This window comes from Gekko japonicus, unplaced genomic scaffold (genome assembly GCF_001447785.1).
Source record: "Gekko japonicus isolate JY-2015 unplaced genomic scaffold, Gekko_japonicus_V1.1 scaffold165, whole genome shotgun sequence".
In the NCBI taxonomy this organism is placed as follows: domain Eukaryota; kingdom Metazoa; phylum Chordata; class Lepidosauria; order Squamata; family Gekkonidae; genus Gekko; species Gekko japonicus.
Window position 1 is genome coordinate 111164 of NW_015163097.1, and position 8973 is coordinate 120136.

Sequence of the window (8973 nt, forward strand, 5' to 3'; positions counted from 1 at the left end):
TTTGGTGCACACGTGGGGACTGGCCCACGTGTGCACAAACCTCCCCCAGCCCCCCAGCTGCCCCCGGAGCGCTGATTTAGCGATCCGCACTCCGGGGGCAACTTCGCTATTAGATATATAGATTGTAATGATAGAATACAGCTGGATGTTGACAATTCATGGATGCATTTTACAAAGACTCCATCCCAGATCTGAGCAACATTGGATGCAGTTACTCAATGCCAAGTATCCTCTTGCTGGGGCTGTGAAGAGACTTCAGCTCATACCTAATGCAACAGAGAAGGATGTTGCCCTCCATATAAAAATTGTCTTCCCTCCCCCCAAAATATGTTCTAGAATCTCTTCCACAGTATGTGTATGGTTTTTCCCCCCTGTCCCTCTCTTCACTGAACAGGATATATATGTTTAAACTCTGTGTTCCTTTTCATGAGAAAAACATGTATACCAGAAGATAAGAAGAGCCCTGCTGGATCAGACCAGCAGTCCGTCTAGTCCAGCACCGTGTCTCACACAGCAGCCAACCAATTACTCTGGAGGGTCAACAACAGGGGCGAGGAATTCCCCTGATGTTGCCTCCTGGCCTTATGGTTGCCAACCTCTTGCTATTACAACTGATCTCCAGGTGATAAAGATCCGTTCACCTGGAGAAAACGGCCGCTTTGAAGTCCCCCCCAAAAAACTCTGCCTTCCTCAGGCTCCACCCCAAAATCTCCAGGTATTTTCTAGCACAAAGCTGGAAAACCCTTCCTGGCACGGGTATCCAGAGGTTTACTGGCTCTGAATGTGGAGGTGCACTTTCGTCACCATGGGTAGGAGCCTCCCCTCCATGAATATAGACATGAATAATCTCCTTTTAAAGCCATCCATGCTTGTGGCCATCACTACATCCACTGAGAATGCATTCCACAACTTAATGACTCAATTGAGAAAATATTTCCTTTTGTTTGTCTTTTGCCCATCCACTTCGTTGGGCGCCCCCACATTCAAGTATTATGCATAATTTTATAAACCTCTTTCATGTTCTCCTTCAGTCACCTTTTTTTCTAAACTGATTAAGTCCCAGACTGTGTCCTTTCCTCATAGGAAAGGTCGTCCAACACCTTAATCACTCTGGTTGACCTCTTCTGTACTTTCTCCAGCTCTCTAGTGTCCTTTTTGAGATACGGTGACCAGAACCGCACACGGTAATCCAAAGGAAGACTCACTTTAGATCTACACAGAGGCATTATAATATTGGACATTTTATTTTTGACTTCTTATATTGTTAGAATCATGGAATCACGGAGTTGGAAGGGGCCATACAGGCCATCTAGTCCAACCCCCTGCTCAATGCAGGATCAGCCTAGAGAATCCCTGACAAGTGTTTGTCCAGCCGCTGCTTGAAGACTGCCAGGGAGGGGGAGCTCACCACTGCCCTAGACAGCTGAGTCCACTGTTAAACAACTCTTACTGTAAAGAAGTTTTTTCTAATATCCAGCCGGTACCTTCATGCCCTTAATTTAAACCCATTATTGCAAGTCCTATCCTCTGCTGCCAACAGGAACAGCTCCCTGCCCTCCTCTAAGTGACAGCCCTTCAAGTACTTAAAGAGAGCAATCATGTCCCCCCTCAACCTCCTCTTCTTTGTTGTTAAACTTTGTTGTTAATGTAAGGATGGATCCAAACCTAGAGATGCCACCAAATGCTTAATTACTAATTACTCTACTCAATTTGCTGGTATTCCTCCATCTGGAGAGCTTCCTGATTAGTGTTCATATTTGACTGTTCCTCACTATAGGCATGCGTTTACGTTGTCTTACCTTAATGCCATACCATCAAAGTTTTGCAAGGGAGGGATCTTAAGATGCCATACTCTGATAGTGTATACAACTGTGGTGCAGGTAGTATAGACACTCTGTATCACGTGACATTTAAATGTAATTACTTTTCTGAGCCTAGAAATCTTTTAATTCTTCCTTTCCTCCAAAATATAGATCATATGGAGACATTACCTCTTTTATTAGAAGATAACAGCAGACCTGTCACTCTTTTAGTTGTGAAGTTTTATGCATCTGTGATAGATTTTCGCAGACATTCAAATGGGGTCTAGCTTTTTCTATAATTTACTTTTCTGCTTAGAACCAAAACGTTAAGAAGCAGTATGAGTTAGAGAGATTAATTACACATTTCTTCAGGAATGTAGAAAATTAATAACAAAAAACGATTATTTGGTCCCAGCCTTCAGGAAAGGCACAGGTTTTACTACAGTGGCTTCTTTTTTTCTTTTAAAAGGAGAATTAACAAAAGAATGAGGGAATATGCCCACTGAATCCTTGGAATTATGCTAAGCATCTGTTAGTCTGACAATTTACATGTGGCTGAGTTTAAAGAAAAGTGCCAAGATACATCTGAATGAATGCATCCTTTAAGAACTGAGAGCTGTGGGGGGTGAGTAGTTGACGTGACCTTTTCACAGAGTCCATAAGAGCAATTATTATTTTATTTCTTTTTAAAAAAACATTTATTAGCCATCTTTCTACCTTGGAGAACTTCAGGTGATTCACAATGTAAATAAAACAATGATTAAAACAACACACACACACACAAGACCACAATTTAAAAGAACAAAGTTTGAGCCCAGCGGCAATTCTAAGACCAACAAAGTTGAATTCTGGGTTTAAGACCAACAACGATGAATTCTGGGTATATTACTTAATGTGACACTTCCTACATAATACCAAATAAAACAGGGAGCAATTCTAATGCAAACTATTTTCTAGGTGTATTTGAGATACCCTTTGAATTATACTTCAAATGTGATTAAAAAAAAAAAAACTTATTTCCAAAATTAAACTTCTTTGGTCTTAAAAGTGCCACTGGACTCTCAAACTTTGTTCTACTGCTTCAGACCAACACGGCTGCCAACCCAAATCTATCACAATTTAAAAGTTAAGTCAGTGTTGCCATTTTTAGCACTTTAGCACCTTCTGGGAACTCGATGTTTATCTTCCTTTTGAGGCATGGAATAAGGCTTAGTTGCTTTCTCCAATACACAGTCTGAGAACACACTTTAAGATGTTAATATGCAGCTATGCAGATGGAACTGCTACATCCTCTGTCTGCTGTGGATGTGGGATCCATAAAACGCTGCCTGATATATTCATCCATGCTTTTGCATTCAACTGGCCCCTCAGATTCAGATAATTATATTTAAATTTCAGATATTTTATGGACCCTAGTTGTCATGTTCCTGTTGCTTTTCAGCCAAAACACAAAACTGTTCAAGGACACTGGCTGGCAGCATCATTCCAGTCAAGGATGGGTTTGTTTACCTGCTTTCTGCATTTAGCAAGAGGGAGTTTTGCTAACCAACCTCAACACAGTGCATTAGGTAAGCAAAGGGAGACCTACTCATTGGCTAGACAACCCCACCAAAGGTGAAGGTTTTTCTTGACTTTATTTTTAAAAAAATAAATCTTCACCTTTTCTCTTATTACAGCTGAGAGCACAAGGCTGTATCAACCTTTTCCAGTATGAAGCCACCTTTTTCATGGGCCCCCTTCCCCACACTTATAGTAGTTGTACTATTAGCACCAAATGATTGAGAAAATACATGATGACAGTGCTCATATAGATTTGCTGACCCGTTGCAGTAACTCTGGGGCTCCCCAGGTTAGAAGCCACAGCTGTATTGTTTCCGTGGGCTTTTTCCTGACTTGCTTTTAAATGGTGTCACAGTGTTAATACTTTAGTATGCCAGGTTTCTGATTGGTTATCAGCTGCTGGTTTTTATAGCAAACCACTTTGAGCCACAAGGAAAAGTGGTATAGAATTATAATTAATTAATTAATTTAAAGACTAGAAAAACAATCCGATTGTGGGTGGGGGCTGTAGTTTAAAGCTGAAGGCCAGAGAGAGAGGGGAGTTATTTAATGCAGAGAGGGAGGACACTGAATGAAGTCTGGGGAAATTATAACCGAACTAGATGTAACTTGTAACACCAACCAACTGTGGCTCATCTTCCATATCAAGAAGATATTACTTAATTTGACACTTCCTACAGAATACCAACTAAAAAGGGGAGCAATTCCAATGCAAACTATTTTCTAGTTGTATTTGAGATACCATTTGAATTATACTTCAAATGTGATTTATTTTTTTTTAAGTACAAGTATTTTCAATGCTGCCCAGCCCAGCTTTGCCAGGGGCACTGGACCACAGATCAGATAGTGGCCTTCTTTCATTCCTTGCAGTGTGCTCTAGTGCCATGTCACTCCATGCAGATAAAAAAACAGAAGGCCACTATGTCTGGGAAACAATGCTTTGGTCTGAGGCACAAACTGAAGCTAAGGAGGGGAAGAAGCTCAGGGAGGGAGGGAGGAGAAGGAGGAGGAGGAGGAGGAGGAGAAGGAGAAGAAGAAAGAAGGAAGAAGAAGGAGAGTTGGATTTATACCCCACCCTTCACTTGGAGTCTCAGAGAGGTTTACAATCTCCTTCCATTCCTCTCCCCACAACCTGTGAGGTAGGAGGGGCTGAGAGAGCTCTGAGTGAACTGCTCTTGAGAGAACAGCTCTGAGAGAACTGTGACTGACCCAAGGTCACCCAGCTGGCTGCATGTGGAGAAGTGAGAAATCAAACCCGGTTCTCCAGATTAGAGTCCGCTGCTGGTGCAGAGGGAAAGAATAGACTGTTAAGGCTCACTAGTTTTGATGGAAGAGTTAAATATGCTGGCAAACTTCGCATCAGCTGAGGCCTGTATGCTGGGAGGGGGAGGCCCCCCCCCCCTCATTAACAGAGTGCCTGAATGCCACCAGTGCTCCAACATGTGCACAAAGCCACACAATCTCATTTAATAGGGTTGCCAGGTCCTTCCTAGCCACCGGCTGGGGATGGGGGGGGGGGTAGGGTCGCCAGATCCAGGCTGGGAAACTCCTGGAGATTTGGGGATGGAGCCTGGGGAGGACAGGGGCCTCAGAGGGGTTCAGTGACAAACAGTCCACCCTCCAAAGCATCCATTTTCCTCAGGGGAACTGATTTCTGTACTCTGGAGATGAGCTGTAATTCCAGGAGTTCCCCAGGTCCCATCTGGAGGCTGGCACCCCTAGCTCATTAAAGACATGCCTGCAGATCTTCTTGCTGCTGCTGTGTTGCCCCACACCAGATGTTTATATGGCTGCCATCACACATGCCACTACCCCCTTATTCTGACTTGGTCTTGTCTCTACTCTGGCAGGGAAGGGTGGCAGCTCCTAAATACTAAATAAACTAAAATAAATACTAAATAATACTGTTTATCTATTACGAAATAAACAGGCAAAAAGTGGCCCAGTTTTTCCCAAAGGCCCACAACCCCCTACAACCCACTGGCCAATCTGGTCCAGTGGATTCAGCCTTCCTGCTAGGCCCGTGGCCAGAACTTCTGCCCCCACACTTTGCTTTCTGCTACTTTTGCTTGTCTGCACAGACAGGCATTAAAGGCTGCTATAACTTCCCAGGAAGTGCAAGGCAGCACTGTTTCCAGTAGCAAATGGTGGTGCCAAGCAGCAGCCTCTACACCTTCCCTTCACCTGTGTGACAGAGGAAGAGGAGCTATTGCCTTATGCAGGGAGGGAGGGAGGGAGGGAGGGTGCGTGTGTCCTCAGGAGGCTCAATCCAACATGGATGCTCCTATCCAGAGAGGGAGGACACTGAAAGACACTGTTGCTATAAGGCAGGGACTCAGAAAACAGTGCAGCGAGTCCATCTGAGACTCTGTAGTCTCTCGGCAGCTGTTTAGGTAAGCCAAGGCCTGATGTGCCAGCATTCGCCCAGAAGGGTTCCTGCTCATAGTCCTAGCATTGAGTGTAAGATCCTGGGTATCTTGTTCCAGTGGCATGACAACTTCACAGCGTTGCACTCACACTATGGCCCGTGTACGAAATCCTGAATTTTGCCGTGCAGAAAGAACCACAGGATGCGGCTTTAAAGAAATAAGGGCAGGTTTAATCCATATTGTAAGCAATTGCCCATTTCCAGAGCCACAGGAAACCACCCATACAGTTTATTGTTTCTATTTTCATCTAGTTGTCTTGCTTCTTATTTGCAGTTGAGCATAAGCAAAATAAACCATCGCCCATGTACAGTCTACTCCTTCCACAAATCATGTTAAACTACAGACATAGCATGACAAAATGGTATGTTACTGCTAGTAACCTGAGATTTGAACGATGGGGCTTAATACAACATTAGTCTTGTCTCAAAGGGAAGAAACAGCTATTTCTTTTTCTTTCCTTCCCGCCCCCCGCTTGCATTAAAGCAGTACAACAAATTTAGAGTTCAGTGGCACCTTTAAGACCAACAAAGGTTTATTCACGGTATGAGCTTTTGTGTGCATGCACACTTTTTCAAATTAAAGCATTACAATAAGAAAACAGATGATTTACCTTTTTCCTAAAGCAACCTATACCCCAATAATCTGGTATATCATCACTAGTACTAACTATTCTTCCCTTTTGTTAGCTGAACGCACATGATGGGTATATGGCTTTGCCTTGTATTTATTTTATTTATTTGTTTATCCAGTTTATACCCTGCCCTCCCCACCGAAGCAGGCTCAGGGGGGCTAGATACATGGTGCTTGGATGGATCCTATACATTCCTTCCACTTATGCATCATCATGGACCACTGTTGCGTAGAGCAGGCTTAATTTTCCCATGTGGTAGTGAGCAATCTCCTGCCCCACCATTGATAATTTGAACTTGGCAACCCTATTTGAGAATGGTCAGAGAAATGCTGGAGGGAGGGACATGGGGAGGTGCACAAATGCACCATAATGCTGTGAGGAGAGGAAGCTTGGGGGGGGGGGGCAATTTCCCAACAGCATCGAACCCGGGGCAGATAATCCACGTGGAAATGGCCTTTCTTGTTCAGTAAAGTGTTACTAAGTCTGAATGTTTCTCTGTGCCTGAAAGCAGGGCGAGAAGAACAGGTTGGATTCTGCCTAAAAGTTCTATGCTTGGTCCACCCAGCCAGAGAGGGAGGGGGGGTATAAAGAATTTCTGTGCTGCGCCACAGCTTCAGAGAGACGACGGAGACCACCTCTAACGTCTCTCTCCATGGTTTGCAAACTATGCTTCAATAAATGCTGTACTTGAGAGAGCTTCCGTGTTGGATTTTCCTGCTCGACTCGTGTCCGGTTAATTAAACACGTAACACCCTCCCCACCGAAGCAGGCTCAGGGGGGCTAGATACATGGTGCTTGGATGGATCCTATACATTCCTTCCACTTATGCATCATCATGGACCACTGTTGCGTAGAGCAGGCTTAATTTTCCCATGTGGTAGTGAGCAATCTCCTGCCCCACCATTGATAATTTGAACTTGGCAACCCTATTTGAGAATGGTCGGAGAAATGCTGGAGGGAGGGACATGGGGAGGTGCACAAATGCACCATAATGCTGTGAGGAGAGGAAGCTTGGGGGGGGGGCAATTTCCCAACAGCATCGAACCCAGGGCAGATAATCCACGTGGAAATGGCCTTTCTTCTTCAGTAAAGTGTTACTAAGTCTGAATGTTTCTCTGTGCCTGAAAGCAGGGCGAGAAGAACAGGTTGGATTCTGCCTAAAAGTTCTATGCATGCTGCAGTAGGGGCCGTTGTTACCAATCCCCCCCCCCCGCTACTGAAGACCTCAGACTCTCTTCCACAAGCTGTTCCTAGGGATCTCCTTCCCCCAGGAAGCAGCATTTAAGCTTCAGGAGAGGGAGGAGGTGAGGAAGGGTTGTGCTCCATCAGGCATCCCATTTGCTTGCTTCAGGCAGTCATTCTCCCTCCTCCCCCACCGCCTCTAGGGCTGATGGGGAAACAGTGGGGGGCAGAAATGACATTGCATACCATGGTGGTGTCATATCCACCACTTGCCCCACCCCCAAAGTTCCTGCAGGTGTCAGGCAGCAGCCTGGCAGCCCTATGCTCCCTGGATGAAATCCTTCCATCCACAGAAATTTCAGATGGGATCTAAGCCCCTGTGTCTTTTTTCCCCTTCTTTCTGGTGAATGGTATGGGGTTTTTAAATAGATCAGGGCTTGCTATGCTGCCATATAGAGAGGCATTTGTGATAGCTGCTCCACGGATTTAAAAATTCCTTCTCTGCAGATCTCTAACACTGCCCAGTCTGAAAAGAGCTATTCCCAAATCTGTTGTATAGGATATATGGAATGCGGGGGGGGGGGTGCATTTTAGGCAGAGGTTTTTTTAATAGGGCTGCCAGACAGCAGCTGGAAACCAGGGGAGTCTGCAGATGGGGACTGGGGGGCAGGGGCTGTCAGGTAAAACAATAGAGTTTCTGGCAATTCCTAGAAAGACTTGACAGGACTTCTGGGCTTTCCCTGGAAGTAATGTAATACCATTGCCCTAGGGCAATTTTTTTCCTGACTGCTAAAGTGCTGGCGGGCAAACAGCAAGCCTAGCAGACAATCATAGAATTAAGTGTTTTTCATTCAGCTGTGACTGCTGCTGTTCCAACTTGGTTACTATTCAAGCCAATAAAGGCTCAAGCATACCTTCAAAATTAGTTCAGGCCCAATTCACATGGAAAAATTTATTCACCCTAGAATTCTAACATGCCAAGCAGAATAAAGCAAGTTAACAAATCCATTGCCACAGTTCTGTCTGCTGTAGCCTATAAGTAACATATGTCCAAGATACTTATTTTATTTATTTATTTATTTATTATTAAATTTATACCCCGCCCTTCCCCGTGGGGCTCAGGGCGGCTTACAAGGCAAGAAAGAACTTGCTAATAAAACATCAATACTATAGTACAATTAAAACATCATATACAATTTAAAAACCTTTTAAAACATTAAAGTGCTCAAAAACTAAGTTCATATCGGAATCTCAAAATCTCAGAGTCTCAGAGAGGGCAACCACCGCCCTAGCACAGCCCAAACACTCCCAGTAGGCATTGATAATATTTTAGATGTTGCCAGATGTTTCTACCTGGCCTCCTGAGCCC